Consider the following 21,343-nt stretch of genomic DNA (forward strand, 5'->3'; position numbering starts at 1 on the left):
TGGGTATTCTCTGCTTTCAATCTACTTGGGTATTACACCACTAAAGTAGGCTCTTGGGAAAAATTCTTACCTGTGTCATCTTGAAGATCTTTCCACTACTGAAGCTACTTTTGCCACATTTTCACCTGTCGTCTCCCCATGGCAATTTTCTTCCTACCATTCTTTATTGATGCACATTGTTATGTTATGTTAAAATTATTTGTAAAGCGCGCTTACACCAAGCCGTTTCATGGCGCTAAGAGAGGACAGAGGCGGTGGGGAGCAGAAGCGTTACTCGTATGCTTGTAGGAACAGAAGGGTTTTGAGGAGTGTTCTGTAGTGGGTGTAACTGGTTACAGATCTCAGTTCCATCGGGAGAGTGTTCCAGAAATGGGGAGCCAAAAAGGAAAATTGGAGGCTGCCATGTTTTTTGCGTTTAACAGTAGGAATCGTGAGCAGTTTGAGGTGGGAGGAGCGAATTTCGCGTATGGGGTCATAGAGGTGAATCATAGAAGAGATGAAGGCAGGACCCTGGCCTGCGAGCGCTTTGAAGATGGTACAGCCCAGTTTAAAAACACAGCGTTTGGCCACCGGGAGCCAGTGAATGCTCTTCATCAGAGGACTGACATGCTGGTGCTTTGGCTGATGATAAATGAGCCTGGCTGCTTGGGTTTGGACGACGAAGACATTGAAACACATGATGCTTTTACTTTCAAAACCGGTGTTTTTGATAACTTCTAAATGCAGATTCCTAACTTTAAGATTTTCAAGATCCAGTCTGATGCCCGAGGAATATTCTGATCAGTACCTCTGCACACCAGTATTTGGTGTTCGGTTTGGCGGCATCTGCTTTACAAGTAATGTTGTGGTGCCTATATAGGCACCACTTCAGTGCGCTGGCATCACTTCTTTTCATTTGGGGCGAACAGCGCAGATCCCAAGAGCTACTTCGATAATTTTTCCCCCAACTTTTTTCCACTTTGTTGACCTTTTTTCAAGCTTTGTTCCCAGTGTGCTAGGACATCACGTCACCTGCAAAACCCTCAGGGTTCATGCCTTGTGGGGAGTACCACAGGCAGATGACTGTGTCAGATCCTCACTTTGTTGGTCTCTGATGTTTGGGTCGGGACATGACACAGTTGAATCGAGAGCGGGCGATAAAACTCCTGGCGGTCCGGCAATAGAAGGCATTCTGGTGCTCGTTCCTGTGAAAAATGTTGGGGCCATTCCAGGAACCATGCCAACTGTAGATTCTCTCCACTCCAAGACTGCCTCATCAAAGTTGGGTAGGTCCATAAAGTACAAGAATCATTAAATCTGTCTACAGTGTGCTTCAAAGCTCTGGTCCTGCACTCCATCTGCAGAGGCAGCAATGGGGACGGCTGTGTGTTACCCCAAGGTTCTCTTCCAGGGGATCCTCATCAATAGTCCTAAGCACTGAATATTTCCGCCCACGTGCAGGGTCCCCGGAAATAATATAAAAATATATATGTAAATCATAAAACTAGCTCCAAATATATGTATGCACAGATATCATTTTCTGTGGGAAGAAGGAGGCCAGGACTGTTACACACCCTGTGTGTATCCTCTGTCTCCCTGAGACACACTCTACAGACACTTGTGAACACTGCAAGAATCTTTCTTGGAGAGCCCTCGAGGATAGAGAGAGGATAAGGATCTATGGCCTCTCTGAAAGAGGTAGGTCTCCTAAGAGACAGAAAAAACGAAGGACGCGATCGACGTCGAGAGAAGTCCCGACTTGTTCACCTTCGGCGTCGGGATCGACGTCTAAGCTTCCAGCGACGAAGACGACGTCGAAGAGCAGTAATCTTCCTTCGACGAGGAAGACTTCAACGTTGCTATTGGGGTACCTCCGCTGACGTCAAGACGGGCGACGTTTATCTTCGAGGGAGAGGTCTCTGTTGACGCATAGGAGCTCAACGTCGGGACGGCCGTCGTCAACGCAGCATCACAGGCCTTCGACTGCGAAGCTTCCTCGGTTGACGTCTAGTCATAAGCATTCGACGTCGAGACACACTCCGTCGTCGCCTCACCATCGGCGCTCGACGTAGAGACACACTCAGTCTTCGCCTCCCCACCGGCGCTCGTCGTCGACCCTGCACCACCGGCGCTCGACGTTGAAGCATCCTCAGTCGGCGTCAAAGCATCGACCCATATGTCGTCGACATCTCAACACCAAAGTCCGACGTCGAGGCAAGTCTCTACATCTGAATCCCAGAGGCGTTCGACATCGAGCCATAGATCTCCGCAAGGAGAGGTTCAACTAGCCTCGGCGTAGCTTCCTTCATCGGTGTCGAGGCCGGTCCTGCCGAAGTCCACGTCGGCCCAGCAACCTCCAGCGTCGAGTTTCCCAGCTTCGTCGCCAGGTCACAGACCGCCATCGCAGCAGAGATCTCCACAGTCCGCGTTGGCGGCAGAGGGAGAGAAAACCTCAGAGAGACACTCTAGGTCTACTGAACATTCTCCTGGGAGCAGGAGTCTTCCTGCTAAAAGGAAGAGGGGTCAAGCGGATCAGGCATCACAGAGACGCACAAGATCCCGCTCTAGAAGCCTTTCCAGAGAGAATTCGCCTCCAGTGTGTGAGAAGTTGGCCTGATTTTTGATGCTCACTAGTTCTAGTGATCACCTTGTATCAGTCCAAACAACCCTTATGGTGATTGGTTGTAAGTCAACCTTATAGACCAGCTATCCTAATGGTAGCATGGACAAAGCAGTCTTAGGCTAAACTCTTTTGGCATGTGAAGCCAGCTGTTTTACCACATATAACCCCTTGAATACCAGATGAAAGGACACCACACAGGTTGTTATGAAAATAAACAATATATTTATTACTAACAAACACCTCTTAACTCTTTATGAGATCAGAGGGCTAAGCACATGACAAGACTCTTAAGAAAAATACAGTAAGTCGCACAAATTACAATGGTGCCCTAGGGGCACGACAAACCATATACTAAGTAAATGGTATAAGGAAATCGATAGAAGGAATGGAGCTGTCCAGAGGCTGTTGGATCGCTGGGACTACACTACCCTAACTTTAGGTAAGTAGGAGGAGGCCCACGGGACGCGTGTGCAGTGTGAACTCACACGCGAGATGCGGGACAAAGTCAATGGACAGTACAAATTACGAAAAGGTAAGTAAAAGACAGTTTCGACTAGCTAGGACTAAAACGACTGGATACCTGGACACTAGAAGAGTCAATCTACCCTTGAGCACCGAAATGCTCTTGTTACCTCACCCACGGGCTGCGGGTGCATAGGTGTGAAAGTGTGTCGGGTTTCCGCGTCGAAGTCTATGGAGCCTTGAAGAAAGATGCTGCAGGTGACCAGGAGGAAGCTGTCCGGAGCGATCCAAGGGTGGATCGAGGAAGATGAATACCTGAAAGCAGAGGGGACAATGTTCAAAGTCACTAGCCAGTGACCGGAGTGGAACCAGGAAGGAACCAGATGCTGTTGTCGCGATCAGGTGAAGAGTGGACCCTTGACTCTGCAGCCACGTGGACCAGGTGGTGTCTTCGACGACCAGGATGGAGGCACGAGCTGTTCCACACAGGCTCTCGCTGTCGGCGGTGTTGGTTCCGGGTTCGACGTCAATAGGCCTTGGCAAAGGCAACCCACGCGGTGAGTGGAAAAGGCATCTGGTGCGGACCAGGAGGGTCCGGGGTGATTCTCCTTTGCACGGAAGCAAGGGCCAGTCTGGAGCAACCAGACCAGCGGTGTGGATTTTGTGGATCGTCGTCTAGGAGGCCACTAGCCAGACGGACAGTGACCAGACAACGCATCAAGCAGCAATCAAGCAGAAGGGCCCCCACGCAGATCTCGTGGATGCTGGAGGGCTGATCTTCTGTGCAGGAGCTGCTCGGGGCTGGGGCTTCTCAATCCCCACAGCACTTTCTCGAGGATGCCTCTGAAGTCGTGCTGGACGCGAAGTGAAGTTTCTTCAAGATGGCCGGTCCCACGTGTCTCGTCGCACCCACGGATCTCAGCTGTGCTGCAGATGTAGGTAGAGGTCGGAGAGGTCTGGAAGTCCGGATCTCGTCGGGCTCAAAAGTCTGGTTCCAGGCAGGACGGACGACAAAGTGAACCGCTAGGACGCTTGATGGTGCCTGCTTGTGCAGGGTGGTCACTCCTTGGCCACAAGGGAGATTTCTTCAGTCTTCTGTGGAGCAGAACATCGAAGTCCAGAGTTTCTTCTTGTAGTTTCAAATCAGGTTTAATCTAATTTGGAATGGGACCAGCTCCTACCTTTATTCTCCTAAAGGGGGCTGTACTATGACTAGGTCCCTCCTATGGGTGGGACCAGGAAGGGGGGTGGTTACACCCCCTATCCTTTGTCCGGTTTCGCGCCAGAGCTGGGGCTGGAGTGCCCCAGCAACTGGTTTGAACCGGGGTATGCACAGGGACACCTTGTGGGCCCCAGGCATGTCTCATTCCTTTCAGCCTGTCCTACCTCAATACACAAAATCCTGTCTGGGGTGGTGCTCGCACCTCCCAAGGCAGGAAATTCTTTGTCCAAGCCTCCCTCGCTGGAAGAACTCCCAGCAGCAGGAGGTCAGACTTGTGTCTGTGGTGGCAGCAACCATTTTGTGATGCTGAGACTCGAGTTAACTTTAACCGGGGTTCACAGTTACATACATGTTGTGTCCCTCTAAAAGGGTGGAATGCTACTCCCGTTGCCAGAACTGGCGAGGGGGTAGTATTCCAATTTGTATGACACCTTACTCGACATGTTTTAATAATGCTATGCCAAAGTTAGCAATAACCGCGAGGATTATAATGCACTTAAGAGTATATGGTATAGCGTTATCATGGAAACAGCTAAAGGACTTGGTTCCGAAAGCTGCAGACAGGCTCAGCTCATGCTAGAGCACCATCTCACATAATTCCAAGCACTCTGCCTCCAGGATTGTTAAGGCCTGCCATAGGAGTGACTTATAGGAGTATATGTGTCCATTTTAGGGTTAAATATAGGTATACTATATCTAAAGCAAAGGGTGATTACACCACCTTGCCCCAGTTGTGTTAGTTTTGGATGGCCAGCCAGGGGTGGCATAATACATGCTGCAGCCCCTGGTAGGCCTTGGGTGCACTTATGCCCTGGGTACCTATGGTACACTGTACAAGGACTTACAAGAGTGACCCAATACCAATTAGATATGTACCTAAGGTACATGGAGTCCATTTTAACAGAGAGAGCAGGAAGCCTGGGGTCCTGAATAGCAGGATCCCAGGCCAACTAAGTCGAAAACCAGCTAAACATTAGGCAAAAAGTTGGGGGTAACCATTAGGAGAAGTTGGCCTGAAATATAATGTTCACTATTCTAGTGAGCACTTTGTATCAGTCCAAACAACCCTTATCGATGATTGGTTGTAAGTCAACCTTATAGACCAGCTATCCTAGTAGCATGGATACGAGCAGTCTTCGGGCTAAACTCTAGAGGGCGTGTTAAGCCAGCGTTTATACCATCACATATACCCCTTGAACACCAAGTGAAAGGACACCACACAAATGTTATGAAAATAAACAGTGTATTTATTTAGATCACAACAGCCCTGTACTCTTTATGAGGACAGGGTACTAAGCACACAACAAAACTCTACGAAAATACTTTTAAGTTGCACAATTTACACAAATGCCCGAGGGGCACGAAAAACCATATACTACAAAAGTGGAATGCAAAATTACTAGCAGGTAAGTACTAATCTCATAGGGTTTGGAATCGCTAGATCTGAAAGAGACACGTTAGTGATAGATTCCTTACCTTAGAATATCCCCAGGCGTCAGACTGGATCCGGAAATTTTTGCGTAGCAATACCCCTGCGCGCTGTTAGGCGTCGTCTGCGGCTCCGCGTCCGTCGTCGGCGTCGTGAGCGCCGGGATGACGTCATCGGAGTATATAGACGGCGCCCATGCGCGCTGACGTCAGTTCTTCTTTTTTCCGCGCCAGCTAGCGCAGATCCGGAAGAAGCTCTACCCCCAGTCACTTTTTGACTGAAAACTTTTTGATCTTTTTGATCCTCTACTTAGTCGATTCTCGACTATCGGTGCCAGGGATGCCCGGGTTCAAGCCTTGCTCGAAGTGCGGCCGACTCATGTCGGTCACGGACCCCCATCGCCGGTGCCTGAAGTGCTTAGGCCTCGACCACGACGATCGAACCTGTGACGACTGCCGGGCCCTGACGTCGAAGGCTAGGCGGGAGCGGTCCCGCAAGCGTCTCGAGCTGAGGCAGTCGGCCCCGCGCCGCTCCAGGTCCCGGTCCCGGTCCCACGGGAGGTCGAGGGACAGGTCGCGAGGTCGGAGTCATCGACGCTCCGGGAGTGGTCACCGATCGTCTGGATCCAAGTCCTCAGGTAAGAGGCATGAGAGGTCGGAGCGCCACCATCGGTCCTCCGACCCGCCCCGACGCTCGCTCGATGCGGCCGGGGGTTCGGGCGACACCGCCCACGCGGCTCCGCGGGAGTCGCAAGCGTCGCCGCCTGCCCCACACCTTCGGGTCCCTGGGCACGGCGCGTCGCAGGAGGAGGTCGAGAGGTACCTCATGGCCATGAGGGCCCTCCCTCCTCAGTCGGTTCCCGTGGCGCCTTCGGGCCGATCGGCTCCGTCTGGAGGTCCTTCCGGGTCGGGCGCTTCGGCCCCGACGACGTCGGGTGCTTCGGGCCCGGCGCCGCTGGCGACTTCGGTCCCGGCGCCGCGCGACCTCGCTGGATCCGGCTCCGGATCCGGGACCTCGCCGGTCGACCTTACGACCTCACCGGCGCCGTCCCTTCAGGTGTCGTCCCCGGCAGCCGTAGTGGTTGCCGACCCCAATGCTTCCTACGGTCCGCCTCAGGCGTCGGAGGGGCGCCGCTGGGCGCCGATTCCGTCGGCCATCGGAGAATTCTATCTCCACGAGGAGGCCCTGGCTGTTCATCCTGGTCTCCAGGAGCTGGGTGACGAGGAGCAATGGGAGGGGTCCGAGGACCCTCTGGCACGTGATTGCCAGTCACATCAGGACTGGACATATGAGCTTGGGGAGGCCAGTGGTATTGACACCTCGCCAGACACTGGATTTACATCGCCCCCGACTGTGGCTTCGGAGGCGGGTTCTGCTTACAGCGTAGTGTTGACGAAGGCAGCTAAGGCCCTAAACCTTGAGCTCCCCGTCGCGGCCGTGAGGACTAATCTCCTCACTGAGGTGCTCAAACAGCAGTCCGGCTCCGCGGAGCCCCTTCTGCCGTTCAATGAGGCCTTGTGTGACGTTCTGCTGGGCACTTGGTCCAAGCCCGCCACAGGTCCCCCTGTGGATAGGAACGTGGCCAGACGCTACCGCCCGGCACCGGGCGACCCTTGCTTTTTGTCCACCCACCCCACCCCCGAGAGCCTGGTCATCCAGGCCTCCACTTCCCAGACCGCATTCCCGACGGCCCCGCCCGATCGGGAATCCAAGAGATATGAGCAGTTCGGGAAGAAGGTCTTCTCGTCTGTGAGCCTAGGGCTCCGGTCAGTCAACACCAACTGTCTCTTGGGCCGCTACACCCACACTCTGTGGGACACGGTTGCGGAGGTGCTGCCACAATGCTCTGAGGAGGTCAGGGCTAAACTCAGCCAAACCCTTGCGGACGGCCGAGATGCGGCACGATTTTCCATCCGGTGTGGGCTGGATACCACGGACTCACTGGGCAGGGCGATGGCAACGACGGTGGCGGTTCGACGCCACGCCTGGTTGAGGTCCGCCAATTTCTCGGCCGATGTCCAGGCCACTCTCCTGGACATGCCGTTTGATGGCCGTCGCCTCTTCGGCGACAAGGCAGACCATGCGCTGGAACGTTTTAAGGACTCCAGGGCCACGGCCAAGTCCTTGGGCCTTGCGGCCCCACGCCAGCAATCGGGTGCCTTTCGCTCCTTTCGTGGCCACGGAAGGGGCGCCCCACCACGGACCGTCAGCCACGCGCCGCAGAATGTTCAGCAACGCGGTGGCGGCCGTGGGAACCGCCGTGGCGGTGGTCGGGGCCAGCGGCGAGGCCAGTCCACACCTCCCTCAGCAGCCCCCGCCTCAAAACCTTCCTAGTCCGAGTTTTCAGGCCCATGTGACGCCTGTGGGAGGCAGGGTTCGCCATCACCTCTCCCACTGGCATACAGTCACTTCGGACAGGTGGGTGCTGCAAATTGTCCGAAGGGGGTTCTCCCTCCCCTTCGAGTCTTCCCCTCCATCCATGCCACCTCAATGCCACCGTGTGTCGGGGGATCACTTGCGACTTCTGCAAGGGGAAGTTTCGGCCCTCTTGGCCAAGAGGGCCATCGAGCGCGTTCCTGGGCCAGAAGTAGGACGTGGCTGTTACTCCCACTACTTTCTGGTACCCAAGAAGGGCAAAGGGGGCCTACGCCCTATCTTGGATCTGCGGAACGTGAACGGCTTCCTCCGTACGGAGAAGTTCAAGATGCTCACTTTGGCTCAGGTCCTGGCTGCCCTGGACCCAGGAGACTGGATGGTAGCGTTGGACTTGCAGGACGCCTATTTCCACATCCCCGTCCTGCCGGCCCACCGGCGTTACCTGCGGTTCACGGTAGGCCACGAGCACTTTCAGTTTACCGTGCTCCCCTTCGGCCTTACCAGCGCCCCACGGGTGTTCACGAAGGTGATGGCGGTGGTCGCAGCCCATCTGCGCAGGCAAGGGGTGTCAGTCTTCCCCTACCTCGACGACTGGTTGTTGAAGGCGGGCTCGCCCCAGACAGTCGTCAGCCACCTCCAGACTACGGCCGACCTCCTGCACTTGCTGGGGTTCTCCATCAATGTGCCGAAGTCACACCTGTGTCCCTCTCAGAAGCTCCTTTTCATCGGAGCGGTTCTCGACTCGGCGCAGTTTCGGGTTTACCCACCCGAGCAGCGGGTTCGGGATATTCAGGCTCTGATTCCTGTCTTCGGGCCGTTATCCCGGGTCTCGGTCAGGTTGACGCTGCGGCTTCTGGGACTGATGGCCTCCTGCATCCTTCTGGTGCGTCACGCCAGGTGGCGGATGCGGGCTCTGCAGTGGGACCTGAAGTTTCAGTGGGCCCAGCATCAGGGCAACCTGTCCGATCATGTCCTGATCTCGGAGGGCACTGCGAGACAACTGCAGTGGTGGCTCACGGACCGCGACTGGGTCAGTGGCAGACCTCTCTCTCTACCCCAGCCGGAGCACGTAGTTGTGACGGACGCGTCCCTCCAGGGCTGGGGAGGCCACATGGGAGAGGCGGAGATCAGAGGCCTCTGGTCTCCGGCGGAGTCCCGGCTCCACATCAACCTTCTGGAGCTGCGGGCGATTCGTCTTGCACTGAAGGCATTCCTCCCCTCTGTCAGGGGGAGCGTGGTGCAAGTGTTCACCGACAACACCACCGCCATGTGGTACTGCAACAAACAGGGCGGTGTGGGGTCGTGGACCCTTTGCCAGGAGGCTCTGCGCCTCTGGCAGTGGCTGGAACATCAGGGCGTGACTCTGGTGGTTCAACACCTGGCAGGTTCTCTGAATGCCAGGGCGGACGAACTCAGCCGCCGGTGCATGATGGATCACGAATGGCGTCTGAACTCGGACGTGGCGCAAGGTCTCTTTCGACAGTGGGGAGAGCCTTGGTTAGATCTATTCGCCACAGAAGAGAACGCGCAATGTCAGCAGTTCTGCGCGTTGGAGTTTCCAAGGCGGCACTCGCTCGGAGACGCTTTTCGTCGCGAGTGGAGCTGCGGCCTGTTGTACGCCTTTCCGCCTATACCACTTCTGCCCAGAGTGCTGAAGAAGATCAAGCGCGACCGGGCCCAGGTTATCCTTGTGGCTCCGGACTGGGCTCGAAGATACTGGTATCCCGAGCTACTCAGCATGTCAGTCGATCCCCCGATTCGTCTGCCTCTTCGGGAGGACCTTCTGTCGCAGCAGCAGGGGACGGTCCTGCACCCGAACCTGTCCAGTCTCCACCTACAAGCTTGGAGATTGAGCGGCGGCAGTTGAGGCCATTTGACTTGCCTCCCGAAGTCTGTGACATCATTCTGGCAGGCAGGCGTCCCTCCACTAAGTCGGTATACGCCTGCCGGTGGAATAGATTTGTGGCATGGTGCGCAGCAAAGGCTGTGGATCCCCTCTCTGCACCCCTTTCGGAAGTGCTGCTCTTTCTTCTTTCCCTTGCCCAGCAGGGCTCTGCTCTGGGCACTCTTAAAGGGTATCTCTCTGCTCTTTCAGCCTTCTTGAGGCTACCTGATCAGCCTTCTTTGTTCAAGTCCCCTATAGTGAGTAGATTTCTGAAGGGCATCACACACATGTTCCCTCCTGTTCCCTTCGTGATGCCCCAGTGGGACTTGAACCTTGTTCTCACCTATCTGATGTGTGCTCCCTTTGAGCCACTTCATAACTGTCCTCTTCGCCTCCTTACGCTGAAGACGGCCTTCCTGGTTGCCATCACCTCTGCCAGGAGAGTGAGTGAGCTCCAGGCTCTTTCTTCTTCTCCGCCTTTCCTGTCTGTTCACCCTGATAAGGTGGTGTTGCGTACACGACCTTCCTTTCTGCCCAAGGTTGTCACGGCCTTCCACATCGGGCAGTCCATCACCTTGCCCACCTTCTTTCCGCCTCCGCATCCCTCGAAAGAGGAGGAGAGGCTCCACCGTCTGGATCCAAAACGTGCGCTCTCCTACTACTTGGACCGCACTCGCCAATTCCGGGTGGATGACCAACTCTTCGTTGGTTACGTGGGCGCGAAGAAGGGAAAGGCTGTACACAAGAGGACCATCTCCAGGTGGATCATCTTGTGCATCCAAGCATGCTACTCCATGGCGAGGAAGGAGCCCCCGGCTGGATTGCGGGCTCACTCCACTCGGGCCACGGCAACGACAACTGCCCTGGGCCGCGGTGTCCCCCTGCAGGACATCTGTCAGGCAGCCACGTGGGCCTCGCTGCACACGTTCGCAAGACACTACTGCCTGGACAGTCAAGTCCGGAGGGATGGCTTCTTTGGCCGTTCCGTCCTCCAGGACTTTCTGGTGTGATATTGGTTCGCAGACCCACCACCGCGGGGTTGGTATTGCTGGGGTATCTATTCTAAGGTAAGGAATCTATCACTAACGTGTCTCTTTCAGATGCACAAGTTACTACTTGTGTAACGATATATCTGTAAGAGACATTAGTTAGTGATAGATTCCTTACCGCCCTCCCATCCTCCCCGTTCTGCGAACCGATATTTAGGGTTAAGGTCATCCCCTTTCAGGGCCCTAGTTTCATGGCACCAGGGTTAGTTCTATCATGGCTCTGCGTATCTGGCGCGGAAAAGCTGTGTTATCAGAACTGACGTCAGCGCGCATGGGCGCCGTCTATATACTCCGATGACGTCATCCCGGCGCTCACGACGCCGACGACGGACGCGGAGCCGCAGACGACGCCTAACAGCGCGCAGGGGTATTGCTACGCAAAAATTTCCGGATCCAGTCTGACGCCTGGGGATATTCTAAGGTAAGGAATCTATCACTAACTAATGTCTCTTACAGATATATCGTTACACAAGTAGTAACTTGTGCGACTGGCCTACTGAACCTTCAGATTACTAGCTGGAGGCCTAGGGGACTCTGGTGCAGAGTGTGCACTCTCACGCGGGATGCGGGACAAAGTCTATGGAGGCTAGTAAAAGCAAAGTTAGTGTTCTCGGGCGAACCCGACTAGGTAGGTCAAAAACGAAAGTGGATCTAGGCACTTAGAGAGTTGTTCTACGCTGGAGCACCGGGGTACTCGGTTTACCTAGCCCAGGGGCTGCGGCTGCATAGGGTTCAAGTGTCGTCGGAAACCATCGTTGACGAACCAGGAGCCTGAAAGAAGTTGTTGCTGGCAGGCGACCAGTGAAGAAGTTCGAAGTGATCCAAGCCTGGATCGAAGATGGAAGACACCTGTAAGCAGAGGGGACCAATTTCTGAATCACTAGCCAGTGATTGGATGGGCACCAGGATGGCACCGGGTGGAGTCACCTCGACCAGGTGAGTGGGCGTCGCTGGGCTCTGCAGTCTCACGGAACAGGAGGCGTTGTCGGCGACCAGGATGGAGGTGCGAGCTGTCCCACGATGGTTGCTGCTGTCGACGTCGCTGGACCCAGGATTGGGGCAACAAGTCTTGGCAAATTCAAGCCCACGCGGTGGACTCAAAATGGCGTCTGGAGTGGACCAGGAGGGTCCGGGTGCTCCTCTTTTGAAGGGGAGCAAGGGCCAGTCTCGAGCAACCAGACTAGCAGTGTTGTTGTTGTCGTCGTTCGTCGTCGGGAAGGCCACAAGCCAGCGGGCTAGTAGCCAGACAACGCGGTGAGCAGCAAAAAGCAGAAGGGCCCCACGCAGATCTCGTGGATGCTGGGGGGCTGGACTTCGGTGCTGGAGCTGCTCCGGGTCGGGGCTTCTCGGACCCCAAAGCACTCACTCGAGGATCCCTCGACGGTCGTGCTGGATAGAAGTCGTGCAGTTCTGATGATGGCCGGTCCCTCGAGGTCTCGTCGCACCTACGGTTCTCAGCTTAGCTGTAGAGGTAGGTAGAGGTCAGAGGTGCCAGGGAAGCCGGGTCTCGTCGTGCTGGTCGGTCGGATTCCGGAGGAAGGACGTGCAGCAAACCGCAGTGTTCTTAGATGGTGCCTGCGGGTGCAGGGTGACTACTCCTTAGTCACAAGGTAGAAATCTTAGGAAGAAGTCTTAAGTTCCTTTCGTAGAAAGTAGTTTCAGGATTCAAAGATGATCTAATTTGGAAGGGGGCCTGCTCCTATCTTTATACTAAGGAAAGGGGCTGGCACGCGACTAGGTCCTGCCCATGGGTGGGACCAGGAAGGGGGGTGGTTACACCCCTCTCCCATGCTGGACTTTCCCCAGCTCAGGGGCTGGTGTGAACCTGGAACTGGTTCTAGCCGACAGATGCATAGAAGCACCGGGGTGCCACTTGCAGTCACCTTCCTCTAAAGCCCTGCCTACCCAGGATACACAAAACCCTGTCTGGGATGGTGCTAGCACCGCCCCTGACAGGAAACCCTTTGTCCAAGCTCACCTCGCTGGGAGGACTCCCAGCTGCAGGGGGGTCAGACTTGTGTCTGTGGTGGCAGCATCCATTTTGTGATGCTGAGGCTCGAGTTAACTTTAACCGGGGTTCACAGTTACATACATGTCGTGTCCCTCTAGAAGGGTGGAATGCTAACCCCGTCGCCAGAATTGGCGAGGGGTTAGTATTCCAATTCGTATGACACCTTACTCGACATGTTTTGATAAAGCGATACCAAAGATATCATTTAACCGCGAGGATTATAATGCACTTAAGAGTATATGGTATGCGTTATCATGGAACAGCTATTAGGACTAGGTTCCGCAAGCTGCAACCGGGTTCAGCTCATGCCAGAGCACCATCTCACACGATTCCAAGCACTCTGCCTTCAGGATTGTCAAGGCCTGCCACAGGAGTAACTGATAGGAATCTGTGTGTCCATTTTTAGGGTTAGATATAGGTATACTATATCTAAAGCAAAGGGTGATTACACCACCTTGCCCCAGCTGTCGTGCAGCCAGTTGTGTCAGATTTAGATGGCCAGCCAGGGGTGGCATAATACATGCTCCAGCCCCTGGTAGGCCCTGGGTACACCTATGCCCTGAGTTACAGGGTCTGATAAGGTGGCCCAGTACCAATTGGTAAATGCACCTAAGGTACACGTTGTAATTTAGTGAGAGAACAGCTAGGCTGTGGGTCTGATTAGCAGGCCCACAGCCAGAGAAAGTCGTAAACCAGTGAAACAAAAGCAAAAAATCTGGGTGATCATAGGATTGCAGACCCTACTCTCCTACAGTAGCCACCCTGCACCAGCGGGCACCATCTAAACGCTTGCGGTTTGCTGTAAGTCCATCCTCCGGATCAAGACTGCCCAGCTCGACGAGACCCAGATTCACTGGCATCTCTGACCTCTACCTGCATCATCAGCCCAGCTGAGATTCGTGGGTGTGACGAGACCTGAAGGGACCTGCCATCTTCAAAACTGCACGACGCTTATCCAGCACGACCGCCGAGGGATCCTCGAGTGAGTGCTTTGGGGTTTGAGAAGCCCTAACCCTGAGCAGCTCCAGCACCGAAGTCCAGCCCCACAGCATCCACGAGATCTGCGTGGGGCCCTTCTGCTCTTTGCTGCTCACAGCGTTGTCCGGTCACTTGCCTGCTGGCTAGTGGCCCTCCCGACGACGAACCACGACGATTACATCACTGGTCTGGTTGCTCCAGACTGGCCCTTGCTCCCTTCCAAGAGAGGAGCACCCCGGACCCTCCTGGTCCACTCCAGACGCCACCTTGACTCCACCGCGTGGGCTTGCCTTTGCCAAGGTTTGTTGCCCCAATCCTGGGTCCAGCTTCGTGGGACAGCTCACACCTCCATCCTGGTCGCCGACAACGCCTCTTGGTCCGAGAGACAGCAGAGCCCAGCGTCGCCCACTCACCTGGTCGAGGTGACTTCATCCGGTGCCATCCTGGTGCCCACCTAATCACTGGCTAGTGATTAAGAACTGAGTCCCCTCTGCTTTCAGGTCGTCTCCATCATGGATCCAGGCTTGGATTCCTCCGAATATCTTCACTGGTCGCCTGCCAGCAACTTCTTCTTTCAGGCTCCATAGACTTCAACGAGGATTCCCGACGTCTTTTGAACCCTATGCAGCCACAGCCCCTGGGCTAGGTAACCTGAGCATTTCGGTGCTCCAACGTAGGTTCACTATCCAAGTGCCCAGATCCTTTGTCGTTTTCAGTCTATCTAGTCGGATTCGTCCGATAACTGTAACTTTACAAATACTAGCATCCATAGACTTTGTCCCGCATCCCGCGTGAGAGTGCACACTCTGCACCCGATCTCCCTAGGCCTCCTGCTCCTAACCATAGGGTTCAGTAGTGTAGTCCTAGTGATCCTGAAGCCTCTGGATCTTGTTACTTACCTGCTAGTATTTCGCATTCCACTTTTGTAGTATATGGTTTTTCGTGCCCCTCGGGCATTTGTGTAAATTGTGCAACTTAAAGTATTTTCTTAAGAGTTTTATTGTGTGCTTAGCTCCCTGATTCATAAAGAGTTCAGGGTAGACTTGTTATAAATAAATATCCTTTTATTTTCATAACAACTTGTGTGGTGTCCTTTCACTTGGTGTTCAAGGGGTATATGTGATGGTATGACAGCTGGCTTAACACGCCCTCTAGAGTTTAGCCTAAAGACTGCTCTTGTCCATGCTACTAGGATAGCTGGTCTATAAGGTTGACTTACAGCCAATCATCAATAGGGGTCGTTTGGTATGATACACAGTGATCACTAGAATAGTGAGCACTATATATCAGGCCAACTTCTCACAACTTCGGCAGAAATGGTCGACACAGCAGTAGATGTGGCGTCTACAGGATTCAGGCAGCTAGCGGGTGCAGCTGTGCTGAGAAAGCAGGGATGGCTTAAATCAACATCTTTTCGCCAAGAGGTCCAAACCAAAATAGGCAACATGCCATTTGATGGCGAGTTTCTCTTTGGCCAGCATGTTGACGAGGCCCTCCAGGCTATCAAGAAGGACACGGAGACGGCGAGATCTTTGAGTAGCCTTCAGTTTCGAAGGTCGTCCTTTCGAGGTGCTAAAGGGCGTGGATCCTTTTCCAACAGAGGAAACTGCAATCAGCAGAGGTCACACCAAACCTCTCAAACTAACCAGAGATACCAGCCCCACAAGCAACAGTACAGGACAGTGAGGTAACTCCTACACACAGTCAAGAAGAAAGCCCTCCTACCATGGAAGAGATTCCACTAAGAAGCAATGAGACACGCCACCTGCCACTATCTCTACACTCCTCCCCCCCCCCCCCCCTATCTCTACACTCCTCCCCCCCCATCTCTACACTCCCCCATGCCCCCCCAGTCAGAGGTTGGAGGAAAAATATCCTGATTCTACTCGAACTGGTCCGCAATTACTACAGACAAGGGGGTCCTGGATATAGTAGCCAGGAGCCACAATTTGGAATTCATCATCAAGATCCCTCCAAATTCTCCTCGCAAGGGTCCACCTCCAGCTCATATCAAGGAGTTGTTTACCCAAATGAATTTGAAACGGAAGAGAGTGATCGAAAAGGTCCCTTGTTTGCAAAAAGAACAGGTTTTTACTCCAGATTTTTCATCATACGGAAAAAATCGGGAGAATGGCGCCCCATCCTCGACCTGCGCGCCCTCAACAAATACCTGAAAAAGTTGTCCTTCCGGATGTTAACACTTCAAGAAATCCTCCAGCTTCTTTGGATGGGGGATCACATGGCCACCCTCGACCTTCAAGACTCTTATTTTCATGTGCCGATCCTCCCCAGACACAGACATTTTTTACGATTCAGAGTGGCTGGCAGTGATTTTCAGTTCAAAGTACTTCCCTTGACTTCGGTCAGCACCCCGTGTTTTCACAAAAGTTCTACCTCCGGTGGCAGCACATCTTCGCTTAGAGGGCCTTCAAATCTTCCCATACTTGGACGTTTGCCTTATCAAGGCGAGTTCTTTTGCAAAGGCAAGCGCACACGTTCAAAGATGCCTATCACTATTCCAGTCTCTGGGCCTCTCCATCATCTTCGAGAAATCTCATCTCATTCCGTCGCAAAGAAAGTCCTTCTTGGGAGCCACGCTGGACACCCAACTCACTCAGGCTTTCGTCTCAAAAGAAAGACAACACAAGATCTGCAAGCTAGCTCACCTATTGCTAGAAAAAGAGTACGTTTCAGTTCGGCTGTTCAAAACTTTCCTAGGGATGATTTCATCCTGCACCTCTGACAGCCAACTGTCGTCTCAGAATGAGACCTTTGCAAGAGGAACCCAACCTCCAATGGTTGCAGGTTTCGGGGTCATTCGACGACATCATTCACATAACTCCTCGGATGCAAGAAGCCTTTCTCTGGTGAACTCAGATGAAGAATTTACAGGAAGGATGTGCATTCCTGGTGGAAGTACCAAATTTCACCATCACCACAGATGCTTCTGTCAAAGGAAGGGGAGCACACCTTCAGGGAATGACTGTCAACGGAAAGTGGAATGTGCAACAAAAGAAGTGGCACATCAATCTCCTGGAGCTGCAAGCCATTTTCTTTGCCTTGAAGTCCTTTCAAACAGTCATCCAAGGGGTTTTGGTACTAATTCGGGCAGACAATACAAGTACCCATTACTTAAACAACCAGGGTGGTACAAAGTTCGCCCTGCTCTATCAACAAGCCCAGGAGATCTGGGAGTGGGCATTGAGTCAAAAGATCAGCATTTCAGCTGTCCATGTTCCGGGATCTCCAATGTTCTAGCGGATTCCCTCAGCAGATCTTCAATTTCCAATCACGAATGGGAGATCCCTCCACCAACGTTGGACTGAGTCTTTCGGGAGTGGGGCCACCCCGATCTGGACCTGTTTGCAACAAGTCAGAACTGCTAATGCCCACACTTGGCAAGCTGGCTTCCCCACAAGGACTCATGCAGGAATGTGCTTTCAATGGACTGTTCTCAGATATATGCCTACGCCTTTCCTCCTATTCCGTTGGTTCCCAGTCATCCGCAAGATGAAGAAACAGCCTTGTTGCCTCATTCTCATTGCTCCCAGATGGTCTCGCCAATACTGGTTCACCAAACTTCTCCTTTTCGGAGTGCGATCCCATTCAGTTTCCACCAATACCGAACCTTCTGTCCATTCAGGAGGGTCAAATCTGTCACCCGGACACAGCCTCCTTGAGATTAGCAGCTTGGATCCTCAACACCTTGAATTCGCACACTTTGATATCCCCGCAGATTGTCAAGACGTTTTAGCCAATGCTAGAGCACCTGCCACGATTAAGACATACAAACTCAAATGGAAAAGATACTGCATCTGGTGTCAATCTGACAATTTGTGTCCAAATCATGCCAGACCAGAAAAGATCTTACCGTTCTTTCTTCAATTAGCAAATAACGTTTATTTCATTCCACGTTGAAAGTGTTCTTGGCAGCTATCTCAAGGTTCCGTCAGGATGGTTCTAACTCTCTCTACTAGAGATATTCAGCAATATTTTAAAGGACTATTTCGAATGTTTCCTCCTATTCGACGTCAACCACGTGTCACCCCTTTGAACGTATTCATAAAGTGGATCTTAAGTTCCTTTTTTGGAAGGTATCTCTGCTTTTGGCGCGGACATCAACTGGAAGGGTCAGCGACATTCAAGCATTCACGGTTAAGTCACCTTTTCTACAGTTCACTTCCAATTCAGTGTTGCTTCGTACCAATCCCAGCTTCATGCCTAAAGTACCTATGGACTTTCACCTTAAATGAAAAGATAATTTTGAAGGCTTTCTTTCCAAATCCTCAAACAGCGGCCAAAAGAGCCTTACATTCCCTTGATGTCAGGAGGTGTCTGAAGTTCTATCTTCAACGAACTGCTACAATTTGGAAATCAGATCAGCCATTTATATCATATGAAAGATTACGTCAAGGTTACTCTGTATCCAAGCAGACCATAGCACGTTGGATGTCTGCGGCGATTTGTCTGTCATCAGCTGGCGGGAAGGCCTTTACAGATAACCCCGAGAGCACATTCTACGAGAGCAATCTCCTCATCTACCGCGCTCTTTGCTGGTGTGCCTCTTCATCAGATCTGCAGAGCGGCAACCTGGTCCAGCACACACCTTTACCAAACATTACTGAAATGAATGATTACGTACTTGTATAGCGTCCGACTACCCGTCGGCATCTCTGCGCTTGTAAGAATACCCCAGAGGAACCCTTCCCGGCCTTTCACTGTGAGGAGCCCACTCCTGGGCACCCCCAAGGTGTAGTCAGGCATCCTCAGCGCTGTTGGGGCCGTTGTAAAGATTAAGCAAGCTATTGCCCAGAGGTGCAGAGTGGGACTCATGATTAGAATAGGCACCGAGGCGAGAATTATCAGGTCCGAGGAAATTGAGCCCGAGACCCACCGAGGCGGGAATTGAACCCTGGTCCCGGCCAGAATACTGCATCAGGGTCTGCCGCTCTAACCATTGAGCCACACTTCTCTACTGTTTGGGCGCTTCAAGTAATGCAGATACGTCAGTTGGACGAGCTGTTCTTTGCAATCTTTTTAAATAGGGTGAGCCTCTGTTCTCCCTCCTCCACTTGCTCTTTTTAGATGCTTATTTACATGCTGTTGTATATCCTAATCTAGAATGCACATGTAAGTACTAATGTATTTATATGTTTATGATATTACTTATGCGTCTTTATCATATGTATACTGTGATACAAGGAGCTTCTAACGAGCATTATGTTATGTACTGCTATCTACTCTGATTCAGGCATGTGAATCTATGAAAGACACCTCAATACTGGAAAAGAATAATAGTACCTGTAATCTGTGGTTCTCCATTATTGGTGTCTTTCATAGATTCACATGCAACCCGCCCACCTCCCCTCAGAGGTTGTTTAGGCTATAATGTTTTGTTTCACTCCTGTGTGAGAAAATCTGAGAGCCTGAGCCTCTGGGGAGAACATTCTGGTGGGTGCTGTCGCCTGATTGGCTACAGTTTGGACTATACAAAATGACTATGATAGTCACGAGTGTGAACGTTTTTTCTCTTGTAGCCTAGGGCTACTTTACTTCCTGGTTGTTTATTACCAAGGTTTTCTGGTTCTGGAACACAGTCAGGCACCCCCCCCCCCCCCCTGCCTCCCCCCCACCCCCTTACTCCCCGAACCCACCGACATCATCTGCGGAGTTCCCCAAGGATCCTTTCTGAGCCCTACTCTATTCAATATCTACATGGCCCCGATCGCCGCCATCGTCAGATGGCACGGACTCAGCATTGTGTCCTACTCTGACGACACCCAGCGATCCTCTCCCTCACCACCAACTCAGAAGACACCAGACTCCGTTTCCAGGAAGGAATGAGGAACGTGGCCACCTGGATGAAGGACAGCTGCCTCAAACTCAACTCCGAAAAGCCCAAGGTTCTCATCTTCGTACCCCGCAACTCCGCCTGGAGTGACTCATGGTGGCCTCGCGCCCTAGGACCCCCACCCACCCCTACGGACCACGCTCTGAATCTCTGCATAATCCTGGACTCCTCCCTCTCCATGAACCGCCAAATCAACGCTATCTCCTCCACATGTTTCAACTGCCTCCGGATCCTACGCAAGATTTTCAAGCGGATCTCCTGGACTGCAGAAAGACAGTTACCCACGCACTCATCACCAGCAGGCTTGACTTCGGCAACGCCCTCTACGCAGGAATCAACAAATCCCTACCACGCAGACTCAAAACCATCCAGAATGATGCCGCCAGGCTCATCTTAGGGATACCGCGCCATGAACGCATGACCCCACACCTGTGCCCATGAACGCATGACCCCACACCTGTGCGAACTCCACTGGCTCCCCGTCGAGAAGAGGGTCACCTACAAACTACTTGCGCACGCCTACAAATCACTCCACAACATCGGACCTAAATACCTCATCAACAGAATGAGCTTCCACGCACCCAAAAGGAACCTCCGTTCAGCCGACTTCGCCCTGGCAGAGGTCCACCACCTGACCGAAGCTGCCCTACCTTTCCCCTACTCCCCCCCCGATCCCCCGTCTTGAGACCCTCAGGGTGGGTAGCGCACTTCACCAACCCCTGATTGATTGATTGATTGATTGGTTACTAATTGCATATTATTGCTTTTTTATGTACCGTGGGACTCCCACTCTGCTGACGGGGAATGATTCAGGTATGTAAATCTATGAAAGTCACCAATACTGGAGAACCACAGATTACAAGTAAGTAACTATTGTTCATATAACCTTACTCTCTAAAGTGGTAGCTTGGTCGAGCAGTAAGGCAGTATCAGAGGACAGTGTAAAGCATTTGTTGTACACACTCAGTCAGCAAATGGTCTCACACACTCAATAACTGAACTCTAGGCCAATTGTTTTGTATATAAAAATATATTGTTTTATTTTATAACCACCAGTAGGTATAAAAAATACTTTCTCAGAATGAGATGTTGCAATTGAATACTTTCAAGTAGCAGTAGACTTTAAGATGCAATAGATACAGTTGTTGCAATATGCAACACAAGTTAAACACAATTATAACATTGAGCTCAATGGGAAGTTTTAAGTAAATGCAATAAAATCACTTTACAAATGTTTTTCTTTCTCTGGGCTGGATCCTGGATTCACCCCAGGTGCATTTCCTGTAAACAGTTGGAAGAAATCGTTTTTGTTACAAAGGCGATTTTTAAGGAATATTTTGAAAATCGACACTTAAAAGACTTTCTGGCAAAAACCAGGCAATGTTATCCTATGCGAGGAAATAGAGTTATCGGAAAATCACAGTTGTAATTACTTTTGAGGGTCAATGCTGGGCACAAAGCTCCAGCACGGGGATCTC

General features: G+C 52.4%; 1 protein-coding gene across 1 annotated transcript in view; it reads left to right on the plus strand.

Moving 5' to 3' along the window:
* Positions 1–21,343, plus strand: part of SRCAP (Snf2 related CREBBP activator protein) — a 1,720,489-nt gene that overhangs the window by 1,185,331 nt on the left and 513,815 nt on the right. The window lies entirely within an intron of this gene.

This window comes from Lissotriton vulgaris, chromosome 7, assembly GCF_964263255.1.
Source record: "Lissotriton vulgaris chromosome 7, aLisVul1.2, whole genome shotgun sequence".
Lineage (NCBI taxonomy): Eukaryota > Metazoa > Chordata > Amphibia > Caudata > Salamandridae > Lissotriton > Lissotriton vulgaris.